Consider the following 20,825-nt stretch of genomic DNA (forward strand, 5'->3'; position numbering starts at 1 on the left):
TCAAAGGAGGCTGCTGCCCGCCAAACTGTGAGGCGCCAAGATGCACGGTTTGAGGCGTTATCAGCCCACTGGCGGTGGTCAATGTGGCAGGCACCAAGAGATTTCTTTAGGCAGTCCTTGTACCTTTTCTTTGGTGCACCTCTGTCACGGTGGCCAGTGGAGAGCTCGCCATATAATACGATCTTGGGAAGGCGATGGTCCTCCATTCTGGAGACGTGACCCATCCAGCGCAGCTGGATCTTCAGCAGCGTGGACTCGATGCTGTCGACCTCTGCCATCTCGAGTACCTCGACGTTAGGGGTGTGAGCGCTCCAATGCATGTTGAGGATGGAGCGGAGACAACGCTGGTGGAAGCGTTCTAGGAGCCGTAGGTGGTGCCGGTAGAGGACCCATGATTCGGAGCCGAACAGGAGTGTGGGTATGACAACGGCTCTGTATACGCTTATCTTTGTGAGGTTTTTCAGTTGGTTGTTTTTCCAGACTCTTTTGTGTAGTCTTCCAAAGGCGCTATTTGCCTTGGCGAGTCTGTTGTCTATCTCATTGTCGATCCTTGCATCTGATGAAATGGTGCAGCCGAGATAGGTAAACTGGTTGACCGTTTTGAGTTTTGTGTGCCCGATGGAGATGTGGGGGGGCTGGTAGTCATGGTGGGGAGCTGGCTGATGGAGGACCTCAGTTTTCTTCAGGCTGACTTCCAGGCCAAACATTTTGGCAGTTTCCGCAAAGCAGGACGTCAAGCGCTGAAGAGCTGGCTCTGAATGGGCAACTAAAGCGGCATCATCTGCAAAGAGTAGTTCACGGACAAGTTTCTCTTGTGTCTTGGTGTGAGCTTATATAAAACACCCTTTTCCAATATGACACTTCAAATTGTGAAGGAATATGGAAGAAATGCCATCCAATTTTTTGCTTTGATTATCTGACTATATTCTGAGTTCACTTCACAACCCTCTGAGAGTTGAAGATGCTGGCATGTGAAGAGGTAGTTTCCTGCAAATGGCTATGTTCCTTATTTCAAGGCGAAATAAACAATTCAATTTTGAATATTGTGATCAATTGGGATAAATAGTTGAAGACACATTTGCAAATTGTATGATCCATCTTAGATTTGCAGTCATTTCTGAACTTGGCAATATCAGAAGAGGAGCATTTCTTGAAAACCAATTGTGATAAAATTGAACCTTGCTGAATCCACTTAATTCTTGAATAAATCAGATGTATGTTCACAATTACTCCATTTTGCATAACAGAAGTTATTTTCAATATTACAACCAGCCTTGGGGAGGATTTGAAATCTTTCCAATAGTTTTAATAATAAATCACCAGAAAATAGTTTATTAACGTGCTTATTTTATTTTTGCTATCCTTTGTAGTACTTTGCATTATTCTTGTCCAGATATATTGACATTGTGTCTTTACAGACATAAGAGTCTTTACAGCCTGCAGCCCTGATAAGATGTAATTACTTGCCAGCACAGCTTCTCAGATCATAATCAATGCAACTGGGCACAATAGGTCTGCTTAATCTATATTCGTTAGCATAGCTTGATGGTTTAATCATGGAAGAGTTCAAAACACACTTTACATGGTTTTAACTGCAGATTTCTTAACTGGTCTGATACCTTGTTGAATATTTTTTTAACTTCAGTAATTGATTTTCTGCAAAAGAAACTTTTGTCATTTAAAAGCCAAGATGAAATTAATTTGCGGGTAGAATGCTTTAAGCATTTTCCATTATATTTACTGAACCAACAATGGAATTTCATTTATCTTCACTCCTTTTAGGAATATTTTATGGATGGTTTTTCTGGTGCTTTTAGTGATCTGGCACTATGCTTCACAACTCCACAGAGTGCAGGTGCCTTTTGGCGCTGGTCATTTTAAAAAGTAGCTGATAGCAGGGTGGCATGGTTAGTACAATTGATATACAGAGCCAGTGACTTGAGTTTGATCCCAGTGTTGTATCCGCTGCAACCGTGTCTGCCTGTCCCGCATCGGACTTGTCAGCCACAAACGAGCCTGCAGCTGACGCGGACTTTTACCCCCTCCATAAATCTTCGTCCGCGAAGCCAAGCCAAAGAAGATCTAAGGAGTCTGTGCATTCTCCCCCAAAACTGAGTGGGTTTTCTCTGGGTGCTCCAGTATCCTCCCTCTCTCCATAAGGGTAAGGGGCTTGCTTCGTAGGTTCATTGGGTGTAATTGTACAGCACTGTTTTCATCGGCCTTCTATCGTGCTCTATCATTAACTTTTTTTTTTAATCCATTTCCAGTTAGTGTATGCATGCCAAGGAACATTTTTTTCTCTCCACTCTCCATGATGGAACAGTTGATGTGTACTGGAGAATGGTCAGTTTTTGTCCTCCTGAGGTCCACGATCATCTCCTTTTGCTTGTCCACGTTGAGACTCGGGTTGTTATTTTTGTACCATTTTACAAACCCTTTCATCCTCCTCCCCGCAGCGTGACTCATCATCATTGCTGATGAGGCCAACTGCATTTTATCATTCACAAATCTGATTATTCTGTTTGAACTGAACCTGGCAGAGCCTTCATGAGCCGGCAACATGAGCAGGCCTTCCTTAGTCTTAATCTCGATCTTTGTGTTGGAGATTTTTGTGAGCAAGATCACCTCAGAAATACTTATTGTGGTTTTTATTATGCTTTGGTTTCTTTGCAGTAGTTATGACAACCACTTCAAAATAAATGGTTGACTGAAATTACTGACAAAGCCATACCATTCAAATGTTTGAAGGTTAATTTTTAAGATCTCTGGCAAATGCCAATAATTTTCTCTGCATTCTGTTTATCTGTATCATGACTTTACCTGAGTTTTCTAACCACCCACTCCACCTCCAGTCTTTTCTGTCCTTGAGAAATTTTTAAAAATCACCCAGAAGCGCCCATCTCTTGAATCTTTTTCTCTGAACCCTTTTGTGACCACTCTTTATCTCACTAGCCACCTCTCCTGCATTTCACTCAGTCCTCTGAATTATTTTCTCAGTCTCTGACACCCTTTTTCTCAGAACTCCAATATTCTCTAATATTGACAAAGCAATATTTATTTATAGATGTATATTTGTCCTGAATTTGTATTTTTTGTCTATATGGGTGTTTTGTCTGCTTGGGTGCCGGCATGTTTTGCACCGATGACCGAAGAACACAGTTTTGTCAGGTTGTACTTGTGCAATCAGATGAAAATAAACTTAAACTTCATTCCAATCTCTGTTCTTCAATTCAATATTTCTCGACTCACCCCCCCCCCAAATATCTCAACTACAATATCTTGCCTCGATTCTCTTCTACTGTTGAACTGCTCATTCATCCAGCTCTTCCATTCTCTTTCACATTGCTCATTTTCATTCTATTCTCAAATATCTAAATTCATTTTGACTTTCTCAGAACTTCACTATTTCAAATTCAAATTACATTGCCCCTATGAAATCTGGTGTTTCCCTCACACAAAATTGCACCGTTGCTCCACATCTTTCAAGCGACTTCAATTTCCTCTTTGTGCATGGTCTACTTCAACATCCTTTTTGAACAGTGTTCATCGAAACCTACCTGTCAAATGCTTAACCAACTCCAAATCCCTTCTCAGACATTCTTTCTGTCCCATAATCATCTAGATCTTTAAAATGTATTTTTAAAATTTTAGAGATGCAGCATGGCAACAGGGCCCTTCTGGTCCATGAGCCCTTGTCACCCAAATACACCAAACACTGTATGTTTTCAGAAGGTGGGAATGAAACCTATGTAGAAATAGGGAGAATCTACTAACCTGGCCACTGGTGCTGTAATGGTGTTGTGCAAACCATTATGCTTAACTGGGCATCCACTTTCCTTGAAAATTGTCAAATCTTCTTTGTCTGCTGTCTCTCTTTCAATCCATCTTACAATTCTCCCTTTTGAAACCATATCCTCATTTAATTGATGAGTGCAAAATTTCTTTTGCCCAGTTTTCCCTCTGAGCCACCACTTTTCCTCTCTCCTTCCTGTATTTCTCTGTCGATCTAACTTGGTGGTTTTCAAACTCCCCCCCCCCCCCCCCCACTCACATCTTTTTTTCTTTCTTTGTTTGGCTTGGCTTCGCGGATGAAGATTTATGGAGGGGTAATATCCATGTCAGCTGCAGGCTCGTTTGTGTGACAAGTCCAATGCGGAACAGGCAGACATGGATACAGCGTTTGCAAGGGAAAATTGGTTGGTTGGGGTTGGGTGTTGGGTTTTTCCTCCTTTGTCTTTTGTCAGTGAGGTGGGCTATGCGGTCTTCTTCCAAGGAGGTTGCTGCCCGCCGAACTGTGAGGCGCCAAGATGCATGGTTTGAAGCGATATCAGCCCACTGGCGATGGTCAGTGTGGCAGGCACCAAGAGATTTCTTTAGGCAGTCCTTGTACCTCTTCTTTGGTGCACCTCTGTCTCGGTGGCCAGTGAAGAGCTCGCCATATAACACGATCTTGGGAAGGCGATGGTCCTCCATTCTGGAGATGTGACCCACCCAGCGCAGTTGGATCTTCAGCAGCGTGGATTCGATGCTGTCGGCCTGTGCCATATCGAGTACTTCGATGTTGGTGATGAAGTCGCTCCAATGAATGTTGAGGATGGAGCGGAGACAACGCTGGTGGAAGCGTTCTAGGAGCCGTAGGTGATGCCGGTAGAGGACCCATGATTCAGAGCCGAACAGGAGTGTGGGTATGACAATGGCTCTGAAAACGCTAATCTTTGTGAGGTTTTTCAGTTGGTTGTTTTTCCAGACTCTTTTGTGTAGTCTTCCAAAGGCGATATTTGCCTTGGCGAGTCTGTTGTCTATCTTGTTGTCGATCCTTGCATCCGATGAAATGGTGCAGCCGAGATAGTTAAACTGGTTGACCATTTTGAGTTTTGTGTGCCCGATGGAGATGTGGGGGGGCTGGTAGTCATGGTGGGGAGCTGGCTGATGGAGGACCTCAGTTTTCTTCAGGCCAAACATTTTGGTAGTTTCCGCAAAACAGGACGTCAAGTGCTGAAGAGCTGGCTCTGAATGGACAACTAAAGCGGCATCGTCTGCAAAGAGTAGTTCACGGACAAGTTGCTCCCCTATGCCATCGGTGCTCTGTGCTAAGGGATTGCTTAAGGTGGTATGTGGGTGGGAAGAGAAGGTTGAGAATCACTGCACTAGACTCAAATGTTATTGAAATATTTTGCTTGAGAAAAATTGTCATTGGCCCAATTCCTTTGGAATAATGAAACCATGCACATAATGAGTCAATTAGGTACAATTAAAACAGTGATTTTCATTTTTTTTTCTTTCCACTTGCCTACCACATTAAGCCATCCCTTGATAATCACAGAGCACTTATGGCTGAGAAATTGCTTAAGGTGGAATGTGAGTTTGGGGGGTGGGGGGAAGTTTTAAAGCCACTGAAACTCAACCCAAGCTGTCAAAATGCATTTCTCTTCCCTCTTTATCTAAACCTCTTCATGGAGCTCTCTCCAAATCTCTTTCTCAATCAATCCGCTTCATTTGCTACTGAGCAATCCCATAATATCAGGTTTGCTCAGTTCTCTCAGATTCCCCCACCCCCCCCCCCCCCCCCCGCAACCCCCTTTGCTGTATCAGATAGTAAGGATGCAAATAAGTTACATAGAAAGTTTAGAACGGTTAATTCTGTTCCCCGGACAACCTCCTATTCATTGTTAATTAATTCTCTCATTGGCCCAGAAGTCCAGCATAAATAATACTCCAGTTTCCTTACATTGTTCAGCAAGAAAAACATTCCTGAATCAAGAAAATAATAAGGCAAGATATTAATGGGTTGAAAACCTGATGCAATAAATGAGAATATATAATTTGTAGTCAAAATGCTGATTTAAAAACTCTGTAAATGCAAAACATTTATTCTCACAAATATATTCATACATGCTAAAACAAAATTAATTTGTATTCCGGATGAATTTTCACCCACAAAAACATCCCAATTAGTATAAAAAGCCTAATTTGTTTCATTTGGATGACCTTGTGTATTTAGAAATGATTGATGTTGCAGACTGGATAAACACTGCACAAGCCAGTAATATTTACAAACCTGCTGATCATTTTGAGGATGCATTTTGCCACATTCACAAAGGTAATAAAAGTAAGTTCATTATTTGGCTTTGAATTAAATTGAGAACATTTTGCCATGATGATGGATGTATTTTCATAGTTTTGTTAGGTTTCTAAAAGCACTAAATAGCAGAAATCTGATCAAATAAAATAGAATATTTAATAGGGTAAAGTTAAAATATTTCCAAGATTTATGATTCCCATTTTCCAGGAATGTAGGAAGACAAAGTGGAAATGGTGATCCAGATGCCTGGATTACAAACTCGGTGACTCAGAATTGTAATTCCAATGCAGTTCAATTAATGAGAAAATCAGAAATAAAAATAACTTTTTTTTTAAAGTTGTGGGCTGTTAGCAGGAGGTTCTTGGGTTGTTATGAAATATATCTGCTGATCAGACTTGCTAATTTTATACAGTCTGATTTGGACATTTAATTTTAAATTTAGACATACTGCATAATAACAGGACCTTGCAGCCCATGAGCCTATTCCACCTAAATGCACTAGTTAACTAACAAACCTTGTATGTTTGAGGATGGGATGAAACTGGAGCACCCAGAGGAAACCCACACAGATGTGAGAAGACCGTACCAATTCCTTAGAGACAGAGACAGATTTGAACCCAAGTAGTTGGGACTGTAATAGCATTGTGCTATCTGAGGAAAGTAAGCATGTCTGAAGATCATGGTCTGAAGATTTTCAGCATAAAGCTGCATTTCCTTGCCCTTAATCTTTCTAATTCTCCATTTCATGGCACAGTGTGGGTGGAACGGTTAACGTAGCGATTAATCCAACACTGTTAGAGCACCAGTGACCAGGGTTTGAATCCACTGCTGTCAGTAGGCTTTTTCAGGTGCATTCTATGCTAAGAATGTGCCTGAAGAAGCAGAAGCAGCCCTTTAAATTGCCTTTCAGGTGGCAGCATTTAAAGCGCAACGCTGGCCAACTGAAGGACACAGCTACACAGGATGTGGCTCTGAGCACACTCCGGCTCCTGCCCAGTGTCAGCTGTGATCAGCAGCCTGACCCTTTACCATCTGCTTTCAGCCAGCTGCATTCAGGTGGCTGGGGGAGCCACTGAGCTGAGCTGATTATCCCTCTCTGAGGAGGGTTACGTAGCTCACCTCAAGAGCGCCTCTTGCACATTCAGGCGGCCTCAAAACAGCCACATATTGCCTAAACGTGCAGCTTTACATGCGGGGCAATTGGCCACCTGAAAGTGCCTAGTAAGGAATTTGTACATTCTCCCCATGTCTGTATGGGTTATCTCCAGGTGCTCCAGTTTCCTCACACCCTTCAAAAACGTACAGGGGTTATAGGTCAATTGGGTGTCACTGTGTGGTACAGGCTTGTGGGCTGAAAGGGCTTGTGACCATGCTGTATATCTATTTTTTTTAAAAATTACCTCAACTGATTATCTTTTCCTTCACACCCTTCACTTTAATTCTGTATTGATACCACAAAATTAGTTCAGAAGTGGAATCAAACTATACTGATATTCTTTTAGATAAATGAACTTTTTGAAAAGACAAGCTATTCTCTTAACTGTTCATTACTTTTGAGGAGTCTGAGGCGGCTGAAGAAGGATTTCTACATGTCCAGATGTATGATCTCTTGCCAAACTCTTGCATGGGTTGATTGACCAAAGCACTTAAGGAGAATATTTTACATCTCAGGAGTATCTGCTGTCAGAATCTAAAGGAGTATTAAAATGAAATTTTAGTGATAAATTTCATCACCAAAGTGTACAGCTTGAAACAAATCTCAAATATTGGAAATTTTTTGCAAAATGTTGTCGGAGACATAATTCTTCTCAGTGTCTATTTGCCACTCCATTGAATACAATGTCTGGAAAAAGTGAGCAGTCTTGAGGCAAGGTTGTGAACACATACTTCAGTTCTTTACTATCAACCATACCTTGAATGGTTCAATCATCTCAGAAAGACAGGGAAAGATTTAGTTAACATATCTTTTTTTTGGGGTTGGAAACGTAGGTTTCAAACAAAAAATATATTTGTTTTTGCAGGAAACTTTTGGTTGACAATTGTAAGGTAAAAACATGATGAGATGGGACCGGAGAAGGAGTCACCCAGTACTAAGGAGTAACAGAATGCAGATGTGACCTTGTACACTCAAGATAAGCTTTGCACTAACAAGAATGATGTGCAGCAGACTAACAGAGAAGGATAGCAACAGTTTATTCATTGGACAATGTAATGGTATGATAATTTACTAAGTACGTATCCTGAGGTATAAAAAAACACCACTTGCTGATAACGGCAGAATGCGCCTTCTCCAACTAACACTGTTAGTTGCAAGTGCTACAATCCGGCAATAAAGAACAAAGAACCTTGATTTCGACTCAGTCTGGTGTTTGACTCACTCATTCATGAACAAAGCAGACCTAACACAATGTATTACAATGCCCTCGAATGTTCTTGGAACCAACCAAATTTGTGAGCAACTACAATGGAAGGATTTGGTTTGTCCCTCAAACCTTTGCCCATGGATGTTACCCAGTTTTGGTGTGCTGAATGGCTCCACATAGCTGGGATACCCTTGCATTGTAAAATCATTATTGCTAACCTCACATACTGATTAAAACTAACTTTTCAATTTCCTAGATGCAATGTGTCTTAGGAGGATAGTGAGAGGTGATTGGAGGAAAGTAGAAATTCAGCAAGGGAGGGAGACAGAGGGCGATTCAATGGTGGAATGATGAGGCTTTCCTCCAATCCAACCCGTGACGGTCAGGCTCAGCCCATGACTGGGCACTTCCATTGGAGCCACAATGCTGGAAAGTAAGAGGAAAAAGGAGTTCACTGGATGCCTTGCCAACTATTGTGCTATGTCATGGATACATCAGACCCTCAATGGATGGAGCCAACTGGAACCCAAAGGTGTCAATATATCTTTTAAATTTGCGCATGATTCACAATCTCCGCAATATGCTTGTGGAAATGGGAACTGATAATAAGGTCACTGACATTTCATCTAATTTCTGTTGATCAGTGATCAATGGAGACCATGCCTAGTGAAGACTTTGTCACATGCACAGAACACAACATGGTAATTACATCAGAGTTGGAGGAAATCATGATGGTTAGTGCCCTCTCTAATTCCCTGGAGGTAATTGCAGACCCTCAAAACATCTGCTGGACAGAACTGTTTCAACAAATTCCACATGAAATGTGGAATTATTTGCAGCTTTCTTTGAGGCACTGGTTTTGAACATGATTTAAATTAACGATGAAATGAAACAATAAGAAGTTGAATTGAATTCCTCAGAAACTAAATGACATTTTCCAGCCATTGAGGGGAATTGAAATGATACAAACTTCTTCCTCCAATTAGGAATCAGGAACAGACGCAAAATTTCAAGCCAGGAGTGATGTTAGAAACACGTATAAATGTAAAGAAGCAACTTGGAAACCTCTCCTGTATGAAGCAGTTAATGATGAATGGTTCATTCTAAACCATTCCTCCAATTTCTGTTGAGTAAAAGAATGGAGTCACAGAGCAGATGCTAAGAAAATGGCCCTAACTGCAAGAGGGGGAATTTTTGCTGGCTAATTAACGTACCACCTTGCAAATCTTTGTGATGTGGGGAGAAACTGGGACATCCAGGAAAAAGTAAATCAGCCACAGAGAGAACATGTAAATGTCATGCTGTGAACATGGAAGGTCAGGATTGAACTCCGTCCTTGGAGTGATGAAGCAACACCATTAACAACTGCACCACTTAGCTGCCTTTGACTGAAAAGTCAGGTGTTTGGAATGAGATAAAAAATGATGTTGGTGAATAGAAGTTAAAATGGTTCATTTGTGGCTAAGAGAGAGCTGCAGTGTCAGTAGAAAATTCTGTCAGAACAAAACAAATTCTGTCTGTTACACCCAATCTAAATATCTGGCATGGTAAAGAGGACGCTAATGGTACCATTGGGCTTGGCAGCATCCCCTTCAGTATTAATTTGCAAGGGTTACGATTCACCATTATATTTGGGGGCTGAATAGATCTGTTGCACATTTTGTGGCCAGTCACTGAGATTCACAGTCATGAATGGGGTTCAATGATTTGCTTTACATTCTCTCCAGGAGAACAATTCATTCCATTGGATTGTTGGCTTACCATTCCATTATGCTTGAGATGGGGAACTGAAATCCAGTTTGTCAGTTGGAAGCTGGGAGAGCGGGGCTGGGGGGTGGGGGGGGGGGGGCAGTGGTGGTCAAAGAATGAAATCCCATGGCATTAAACAGCTTAAGAGATCTGAACCAGGCTCAATCAACCTCCATCTCAAAAAAACAAAACCCAATCAATTTGTGATTAACTGTTTTGTGGCAACTTCTCTGAGACAAATTGGCTGCCACTTTGCTTGCATTAGAAGTGATAGCATTTCATGGATTTCATCAGTTATACTTCATTGAGCAGTATGAAATGTGCTGTGGCACTATATTAAAGAACATGCAACGTCTTTCTTTCATCAAGCTCTGCCAGATTTTATCCATGATATGCTATTTCATTTATAAATAAGGTTATATGAAAAGTAATATCCAGGATTCTGAAAACTCCAACCAAATAATGTTTTTGTATCTACTTACAGTTGCTCAAACAGCAGACAAAAGAGATTACATTATTTGCCCAAAAAATCTCCACTGAAATAAAGGACCTTTTGGAGAAAAAGAATCTCCATATCTTGCCAAAGTACAGTACAAGATCGGGTCATGATTCTCATTTGAGAAAAAAAAAATTGAATATCCACACACATTTAAAAAACATTAATTTCAAAGTCTCCACTTGAGTGTACTTTTTTTTTAAATGGTAAGGCCAGGCTTTTTGCCAGCATTTTCAAATGCTGTGTGATATGCCATTATTAAGAAAGCAGGCGAGAGCTGGTTCCCGCAGTGCCGATGTTAAACTCTGGACACAGCCACTTGAGTGTACTCTTGGAAAATTATAGTGTTTGGGGGCTTTCTGAGATGATATTGGTTGAATTCTCTCTGGTGATCTGGCATTTTGATGACTAATACTTTTTTCGGCATCTTTACAACAGCATTTAAAATAGGATAGAATTCAAAAGTTATTTTTATGGAAGGATAGTTATTTTAAACACTTATGCTTCAGTCACAGTTTCTATTTTATCTCAATAAGAGTTTCATTCAACAGGCTCTTCATTAACTATTCAATAATTATCTGCTTATTACTTGAAGAAGAGTTCAGATCCAAAACGTTGGCAATATATCTTTGCTTTGCTGAAAGACGCTGAGTTCCTCCAGCATTTTGGGTGTGTTTTTACTACAATCACGGCACCTGCATACTTTCGTGTTTCACTCAGTAATTATCAGTGAATCAATTAGACCAGATGTTAATTAGTATTCAGATGAAAGCTATAGCCACAGAATTTTCTAATATATTTGATGACGGAAATGTTTTTTTTTGATGCATTGAAGGTGTTTCACCAGCAGAATGATGCTGTGGTTCATGATAATTGCAGGATGGATGGATTTGCACAAGACTTTTATGAACCATTGATTAGTCTCCAAAAGAATCACTTGCTCAGACTGAGGATGAAATGATAGACAATGACCAGTACATTATTATTATGCATAGCACATATCGAAAGTGTTTGCAATATTTACATTTAACGAACAGACCTTTTTTTTTGCTGGGTACTTCTCGATGATGCCATATTACATATTGAAACAAAATCAGGTGAGGAAATACATGTACACATGCCGAATGACCATACAGGTACACGATCCTTTATCTGGAACCCTTAGGGTTCAGTGTGTGTTCCAAATTTCTGATTTTTCTGGATTTTGGAAAGCCAGATTTAAGCCCACCCAAATTGTGCTGCTGTATCCACCCCCCCACCCCTTCCCCGACTCACAGTGCCGATCCCTCACCCGCCTGACTCGCACTGCTGGTCTCCCCCCCCCCCCCACCCCAGCTGCCCGACTCGCTCTGCCAGTCTCTCGGCCGCCCAACTTGCTCTGCTGCCTCTCTCCCTACTTGCCGGATTTTGTAGCTTTCTGGATTTTAGATGACCGGATAAAGGATCGTGTACCTGTATTATCATACTTGAAAAGATACATGAAGTAGCCTGCACAAGTTTGGTGCCAGGACTCCTGACCTCAAGGCCAAATGTGGGGAGAAACTGGGGCATCCAGGGAAAAGCAAGTATAGATCAAGATGTTCAGGTTGCGATCGGTGCAGGTCAGGATGAAGATTGATGGAGATGGGTGGTGTGTGTGGATAATGAGACTGTGGGTGTCAGGGATTGAACAGCAAGGACATCAACTGGGGGTGAGCCAAAACAGAAATCAGAGAGAACAGTAGTCTGTATGTTTCAGATTTGATCAGCATGAATGGCTTTTGACTAGAAGGGTTTTCCAGATGTTGATGGAAAATTGTGTGTAAGGAACAAGCAATAGAAGAACCAATCTGGATTAATATGGTTTCCTTTCTAAGTGTGTAACACAGATTTCTTTGGGACAAACTGATACATGAATCTGAAAAATAGTACCTTAGACATTTTGTGTGTAATGCAGGGGATTTAAAACAAAACTGCACTTGATGTGTGCACATTTGAGTTTCTAATCAAGGTTAGCTGTAAGTATTATACAAAAATGCTCAATGAGCGCAGACATGTGCTTTGATTGTCATAAGGCATGCTTTGACATCACACTATAGGACTGAACATATTGGATTGCAGGTATTTGATTGTATAGCAAGTCTCAACCAACTGGTGAGGAGCTGTTGCCTACGACATTTGAGGTTCTTGTGCCGCAAAATAATTTTTTGTGTGATGCTGAAACATATTTTTTACATGACTCCACATGCTTGGTGGCTACTGATCTTTTGCATATTATGCTCACATCTGTCCTAGATTTTAAGAAAAGAGATCCACAATCATTTTTTTTTCCCTAAAATGTTATTGCATTCCACACAAAACCTTGAATTGAGCAATGGAATTTCTAAGGCACTATTCTTCGAATGTATTCATCTGTGTTGCAGACAAACTGTGAAAGGAGAGCAATTTATTTCTGCTCTTTGATGCCACTTTGGACAAATGGAAGGGAGGGATATAGCCGATTATGGTCTGGGTTCGGGTCAGTGGGTCTAGGCAGAAAAATAGTTTGGAATAGAGTAGAAGAGCCAAAGGGCCTATTTCTGTGCTGTGGTTAAATTTATTTCTTTTTTTTAAAATTTAGTCATATAGCACAATAACCGTCCCTTCTGCCTGCCAAGACCATGCCACTCAAACATCCCAATTAACCTGCAGCCCCCATATGTTTTTAAGGGTGGGAGAAAACCGGAGCACCCAGAAGAAACCCCCACAGACACAATTAGAGCGTACAAGCTCCTTACAGACAGCACCAGATTTGAAACTGGTCACTTGCTCTGTAATAGTTTTGCACTAACCAGGACCTTTGTATCCTCTGGTTCTCAGAAAACTGTACAAATCAGATTCTTTTTATGCTTTACGATGATTCTGAGTTTCGATGATGATCAATTGAGATGAGCTGGTGTTCAGCAATTTTTGAGCTTGTAGTCCAACAGGGAATAAAGAGGTGCTTCTCTGCCACTTTATCTATAATATGAAATATTTGTCTTGTGATAATTTTTCCATTCAAAATCCTTACAGCTGAATGCACCTTCATATTATCAGCAAAATAATCAGTAGCCCCCCACCCCCCTCCATCCCCAAATCTTAATTTGAATGAAAATAAGATGTATGATTTTTGACAATGATTTCAACAGAACTCCATCAGTTACCGTTGCTTCATCACTGAAAAAGAATTTAATGACATATTAAACTTTCTTTTGTTGGGATGAGGTTAGTGCAGCATTTGGCAAATTGCAAACTCTTGCCTGTCAAAGAAAAGGACAAGGAAATGATCAATAAAGAAGTTATTTGAATAAAGCTAAGACAGGAAAATGACATCCAAACATTGGACCCCATACTACATTAATGTCTCATTAATACCTAATACCTAGCTTGCATTGTAAATCTGTATGACGGTGATACCGAATTAGATCCTTGGTAATAATACCTATTAAAGTTTTCAGATGTGTTGCACTCTCACTTTACATGGGAAGGACCTCATGTATCAAGGTAAAACATTGTCAAACTATATGACATGCATTATAATGTCGCTTTTAACTTCTATTAATGTTGCTGACATTACTTTCAGCTCCTGTCAGTCAACCATTAATCACGCAAATCAAGAGGCAAACACTTTTGTTGATATCGTTTTGAGGCCATAAGTATCAGGAATAGGAGTCTCAAGTCTGCTCCAGCAATTTATGAGATCATGAGTGGTTCAGTCATAGTTCTGCTTGTTCTCCAGACACCTGAAATCAGTGATAATCGTAAAGTATGCTGTAGTGAACCATTACAGTTCTACAATAAGTTTTTTTTTATTCTTGGGTGAGCTTGTATGTTTTTATATCTGAGAAAAAATGATTATCTTGGTCATTGACTGCAGGGTACCAGTACAGTGGCTGTGTTGATCTTTTATCCTGTGTCTTTCTGCTAACCTTATTCAGGGGAAATGAAGAGGTGGAGCAAGGAAAATAAACCATCATTCATTGGGAGATCAAACAGAAGGCATGCTCAGAATTTTTCCTATCCTCTTGTAGTCAAAATATAACTTGCTTGCATTCTCAGATGTTGTGCACAAGATTGTTTCAATTCTCCAATGAGATCATGGCAGGTTGGGTTGATTGTAACCAGTTGTCAGAGGAAAAATGTGGCATCTGAAAATATAACAACAAAACTTGAACTTAAGCATGTACTCGTTCTAAGTTCCAGAAATCTCCAGGTAATATTAGCTCCATCAAGCAGTCTACTGATGAAAATTATTTCATGATTTTGCTGGGTAGACATCATGTGTTTCATTGGTACAAACAGAAAATGGAGATCAGTTCAAACCAGTCGTGTTGTCGAACAAATTTCAGAAAGCTTTCATGAATCATGAGAACTTCCTCTCCATTAAAGTGAACTGAATCTTTCATGGGAGACACTGACATCATTTTACATTCCAATAAAATTTCAACCTCCTCTCCTTTCTATTAAGAACCAGTGATAAAGCAAAATGATTGAAACAAGGAATATCCCGGAAGCACTTGGTTTATGACACCCTTTAGGATATGGGTTTGCCAATGAAGCTCATTTTACAATAAAATTCTTGGGGCATGCATACAGTGTATGGACCATTGAAACCTCAAAATTTCTGGAGCCTGGTAGATCCCTCTTGCACAGCTCAATAAAAATATTCTGCTTAACTGAGATCTTACCCACTCTATAGGTATTTGTTTTAACAAAGCTACATGTTGGGTGCTCCAAGTTTCAATATTATAAACAGAATGGGTCTAACACAGAAGAAAGCTATTCAGCCCATCATATCCATGCTATCTCTATGTTGAAGCAACACGTAATCCTTCTCCCCATAGCACAGAAAAGAGTTCCTTTCGATACTCATCTGGCACCTGGTTGAACACTACGATTGAATCTACCTCCATGATTGCACTAGAAGTGCATTGCAGATGCTAAATGTTTTTGTGTGGAAAGAAAACATTTTTCCTCATGATAGTTTGGGGTCTTTTGCCATATCACCTGCTGGATGCAGATGCCAATGAGAATAGTTCTTTTCTGTCTGTTCAATCTGTGCCCATCATGCTTTTACATATCTTTATCAGATTTTATCCCCATCTCCATTCTAATCCTTGTATCTAACTGAGGTTACTATTCCAATAATCATTTTAGTAACTCTTGTCTGCAGTTTTTCTAAAAGTGAGCACATAATTCCATGTATGAGGGAATAATCTACTAAAAATTTATTGCGAATACCTTGCTATCATTCCCCATTGATATGGGAGTGAGGAGACAGTAGGCCCTTTCAAACTACCATGTAAAATGGAGTTAACAGGGCAATTTGCCCGGTTAGCGCCTGCAATGGTAGTGTGTTGTGCTGATGGCTGGCTCTGCCCCCATCTGCTCACATATAACCCTGGTTTCCTTCCTAAACCCAGAACCCTTCCACAAACTACTGTGAGACCCTACCCATAGTTATAAGTCAATAAAAATGTTGGTTCACCCTCCAGTCATGAGAGCTTTTATTTGCGCTATAGCACCCCAGTTATGCGGCAGTTAGAAAGAGTCTGACCCGGTCAACCTCATCAGAATCCAACCGAGTCCCTAATCTACCTCCGAGATAGTCAGAGAACCTAGGTCATGTCCACAGGTGATTTGAAAATGAAAATGGCTAACCCACTTATTCTGATAACATCAGCGCTTGCGTGTGTGTATCACAAGACAGCCAACATGCAAACATCTGGAATTACTTTCAGCGATTTAATGGGTTGATCCCCCTGCAATTTAAAATACGCTTCCAGCACCTTTGCCCCAGTAATCACACCTGGGTCCCAGGAGGGCTACCCAGATGCTGCAGTTTAAAAGAGGCTCTTGAGGGAGTGGATGAGGGTGGGGTATCTATTGGATTCAAAAACTGAGAAAGCCTATCAAAGTTGCTGGCAGCCAAAGCTCTTTGGAAGCCAAATGAAGTACATTTCAATCGAACAACCTGTCTCAATGCATTAATCACCAACACATTTTTTTCAATTTTGGTTTTCCTGTGCATTTTCTCCCACTGATTACTATTAATTTGACCTCATTTCTTCAAAGTTCTCCCTTTCAAAACTTTGTGGGGCCAGGTTTAAACATATTCCAGATCGTGGCAAATGTGATATTAAAAATAACAAATGATGGAAATGTTCAGTGAGCTTGGTAGCACCTGGGCAAAAATGGAGGAATGCAACTATTCAAGCTTCTAATTAACTGGCCTGTTTTCACAACAAAGACATTTAACAGCTTGTAAAAGAGCAAGAGAAGAAAGTGGGAGTGCAAAGAAAGGTGTGATCTTGACTCAAGGGCAGGATTGATTAAATGACTGAAAGGGAGGGGTCAAACAAGACCTGAGAAAAATCTACTTGATAACACCAAAGCCATTGTGAGCATCGACTGTTAAAATAAAATGGAGCTGTTATTATGTGGTAATTTAAATCGTTGTTGAGGGCAGAGGATTGTGTGAGTTTAGGTGCTGTTCTTAAACCCTGCACGATCTTTATTTATTTACAACACAGTAGAGGCCGATTCTGGTCATTGAAATCCGGTTAACTTTCAACGCTATACATTTTGGAGGCTGGGAGGCAGCTGGAGTACCTGGAGGATGCCTACACAGGTGACGGAGAGAATCTTCAAGCTTAGTCAGTGCCAGATTCTAACCTGGGTCATTGGCATTGTAATAGCACTATGCTATCCGTGCCACCCTTGAATGAAAGCCTTTCCCTTTGCCACTTTGTTCTTCCTTCTTTCTCCTGCTACAAATTATATTCATTAACCCTCGTTATACATGATTTTTTAGTGTTACAGGTTTATATTGCGTTGACCAAAGTGCCCTTTTTCACTTCGTTTTTCAGTTTGAACAGACTTCCATTACATTCCTGCAGCTTCCTTATTTGCTTTGACCTGGTCCTCTCTAACAAATCAACCTGATTCCTTTTGCTCCTTGCACCAGATGCCAATTTTAATAGCTTGTTTACAGAGCTTTCACTTAATATTTATCCAGAAATGCTGTCGCCGTTTGCGAGAATTTTTCACCATCACATTTATAACCTTGACATCATAATAAGCTGTCAGTGATGGCTTTAAATAACAGCACATAATTTATTTATTGAAGTATTTAAAGCCCTTTTCACTGTATTTTCAGCAGGAAGAATTAAAAGTTTGCACATCTGCCATGGTGATATGTCTTCTTCCATGGAGTGCTGACTTCCTTCTGGGAACCATATGTGCAGTCAGAAATTAACTAAAGACAAGGGCCTGGGAAACAGGAGAAAATCTGCAGCATGATACAGCAATTGGGACAATTGAAAACATTAATTAGACTCGCTGTATTGAAATGTTACATGTACAATCATTGTCTTCAGTAATCTTATGACTGGTGATTATTATTGTTCTCTGTGTACCTTTCCTGGTTGACCATATGGACTCACCGGCACAGTAAAGTGAATAAAATATATGCAATCATTTAAGTCCCCCACTAAGATTAATTTCCATTTTGAAATCAGATGACCATCTGTAGGTTCATTTGAACAAGATGCTTTTTAACTCCTGAAGCGCCAGAATGAAATTAGTTGCAATTCTATTCAACCTGCTCTTAATAATTATTCATGAAGGAGATAAACAAATTTAAATTCTGCATTGTTAATGTAATGAGCATACCCAAGAATAGGACACAGAACATTGTGGAGATTCTTTTAATTCATATTGGGGCATAAAGATCCTTTCTTGTACATTGTACCAATGCCAATAACTTGATCTGGTTAATTTGTCATTTACATGGAATCTGTTTTGTAGCTTGCTGCTATATTGTGCCATGAGGCACTGTTGGGAATAAGATGTCATTGTTCTGTGTGTTTCAAATAGCTGCCTGTAATATTGCAACACTCCTATCATATTAAGTGATACATAGATCATAGAACTGTGCAGCACAATATGGGCCATTTGGTCCATATTGTACTGTCCTAGAAAGCCTACTCTATAGCAATCTAACCCTTTCCTCCCTCACATTCATAACCCTCCATTTTTTTTCTCTTGTATCCATGTGCTGAAGTAAAAGTTTTTTTTAGATGTCCCTATTGTCTCACCCTTGACCACCATCCCCAGCAACGCATTTCAGGCACCTACCACTCACTTTCTGTGTGTAGTATGTATGTGTGTGTGTAAATGTCCCTAAATGTTCCTCCATTCACATTGAACAGATGCCTTCTGGTTTAGACCACTGCAATTCCTGGGAAAGAGGTGCTACCTGTTCACTCCATCTATGCTTTTCGTAGGGCAGTTATGTATGAGTTCTTGTTCATAATGAAAAGCATCTTGAAAATCATCAGGGTGATGATCAAGCCTTACCTGAGGTTCTCATCTCATGGAAACATTGCATGCTTGAATAAACAATGATACAAGTCCGGATCTCTTGTGCACCAAACAGACCAAACAGTAATTTTCCCACCACACCGACACCTGTCTTTATGATATAGTCAGAGTCTAAGGTAAGAGAGTTCAATGGGAGAATGTTTCCCATATCAGCTCTCCTGGAAAAGATCGTTGGAGGAGACCCTGAATTTTCATGTAGCATGCAGCACCATGGCAAGGACAGAATTTACATTTTATTGGCTTTACACATGGGAAGCAAGTCACAATATGCATTACAACATGTATGGGAAAGTGTGTATTTGAGGAAAGCGAAGTTGATGATCTTCTCTGGAGTTGAGGTAAATCCAGGGATTCTTGTAGAAAGTGGTGCATGGAATTATTGACTGCACCCATCTTGCCAAGTCTTCCAGATTCAACTTTGAAGATCAGACTTTTGTTGTTCCTAAGCTATGCTTCTGAAGAGGCAAGACTCAACTCTTCACTGGAAATGTCTATGCCTTGAGAATTTTGGAGTTTTTTGTTGAGGTATTTATTTTTTATTATTGAGGCTAGTGACAGGGAAGCTCGACATCAGCCATTATAGAAAGGGCCCTGCAAAGTCCACCGGACATCGCAAGGGACTGGGCAAGATTTTATTTTGAAAGCAAAAGTGCAATGTAATTTAAAATATGAAAGCATAAATGCAACTATAAAGTTGGCTGCAAGACATTCTATCCATTAATATAAAAACAATTATTTATAATCAAGCCCCAAATTGGAGCTGATTGAGTTGGAGCCGTTCAGTAAAATTTTGGGGGTACATTTGTTTTTTAGTGTTCCATTACTCCAGCATTTGCTCTTCATTTGTGTGTTCAACTGCTCTTTATTGTAGGATGGGAATAATGATTATTTTATGTATTTTAGACTGCTTGTAAGAGATGCTTGTCTCCCTTTAGAGAATGTCTTCTCAACAACCATTGTAATGTCAATCAGTGGGATATTCTGTGATTTACAGTGCAAGAGGATCAACTTTGAAATCTCACAAAAGATAGATTGAAACACTAAAATTATAAGCACTTTAAAATAATAATTTCTTTAAGATCCAGATTAAATATTTTTTTTTAAATAGGAAAATGAATTTGTGCATTTCAAGTAGTTCCAATGAGATGAATCTCGTTTAAGATTGATGAATTGGCTTGGGAGCAAAAGGGTGGTATGTCAACATGTCCAGACTGTTTGATCATCTTGATAATATTTCAACTAATTGCATAATAAGATGTCAATTCGGGCCATTTTACGATGCAGCAGGATAATAAAAGGTGAGGGTCATCTGGAACAGAAAAAAAGTGAGCTCAATGGTTGATTTTGCCCCAAGGGCAGACATTTTAATGCAGAAGGAAACTGATACATTTACTTCCTACAATTTCACTAGCAATGTGCCATCATGGCTAAAGGCACTTGTGAAATCATTTTCTGAACATACTTAATCGACTTGCAACGGCTTTTGGGGGTTTTTAGCATGTTTTTGTGTCATCCTGCCAAATGCAGACTCCTTTCCATTAAATTGTTCACCAAATTTTGAGTTCAAATAAAATGATGTACCAGTACATATCATTTTGAAGTTAAAATAAATTGCAGTGATCGGATACTTAAAACAAAAGAGCAATAGACAACAAAACAGGTTATATCATTTCATAAATAATCTTCTTTATACATTTCATTTGCTCCTCTCTAAAAATCTTTTTTTTCCTTTTATGATGTAAGTGAAAAT

General features: G+C 40.0%; 1 long non-coding RNA gene across 2 annotated transcripts in view; it reads left to right on the forward strand.

The window, feature by feature from the left end:
• Nucleotides 1–20,825, forward strand: part of LOC138741046 (uncharacterized) — an 88,682-nt gene that overhangs the window by 30,792 nt on the left and 37,065 nt on the right. The window contains exon 3 of one of the 2 annotated variants that reach the window (XR_011343295.1): nucleotides 17,850–18,085. The exons of the other annotated variant lie outside the window; for it this stretch is intronic. This is a non-coding gene — a long non-coding RNA (uncharacterized lncRNA). Of the gene's footprint in view, nucleotides 1–17,849; nucleotides 18,086–20,825 lie in introns of those variants that run through there. 2 annotated transcript variants of the gene reach the window in all.

Source organism: Narcine bancroftii, chromosome 8 (genome assembly GCF_036971445.1).
Source record: "Narcine bancroftii isolate sNarBan1 chromosome 8, sNarBan1.hap1, whole genome shotgun sequence".
Taxonomy (NCBI): Eukaryota; Metazoa; Chordata; class Chondrichthyes; order Torpediniformes; family Narcinidae; genus Narcine; species Narcine bancroftii.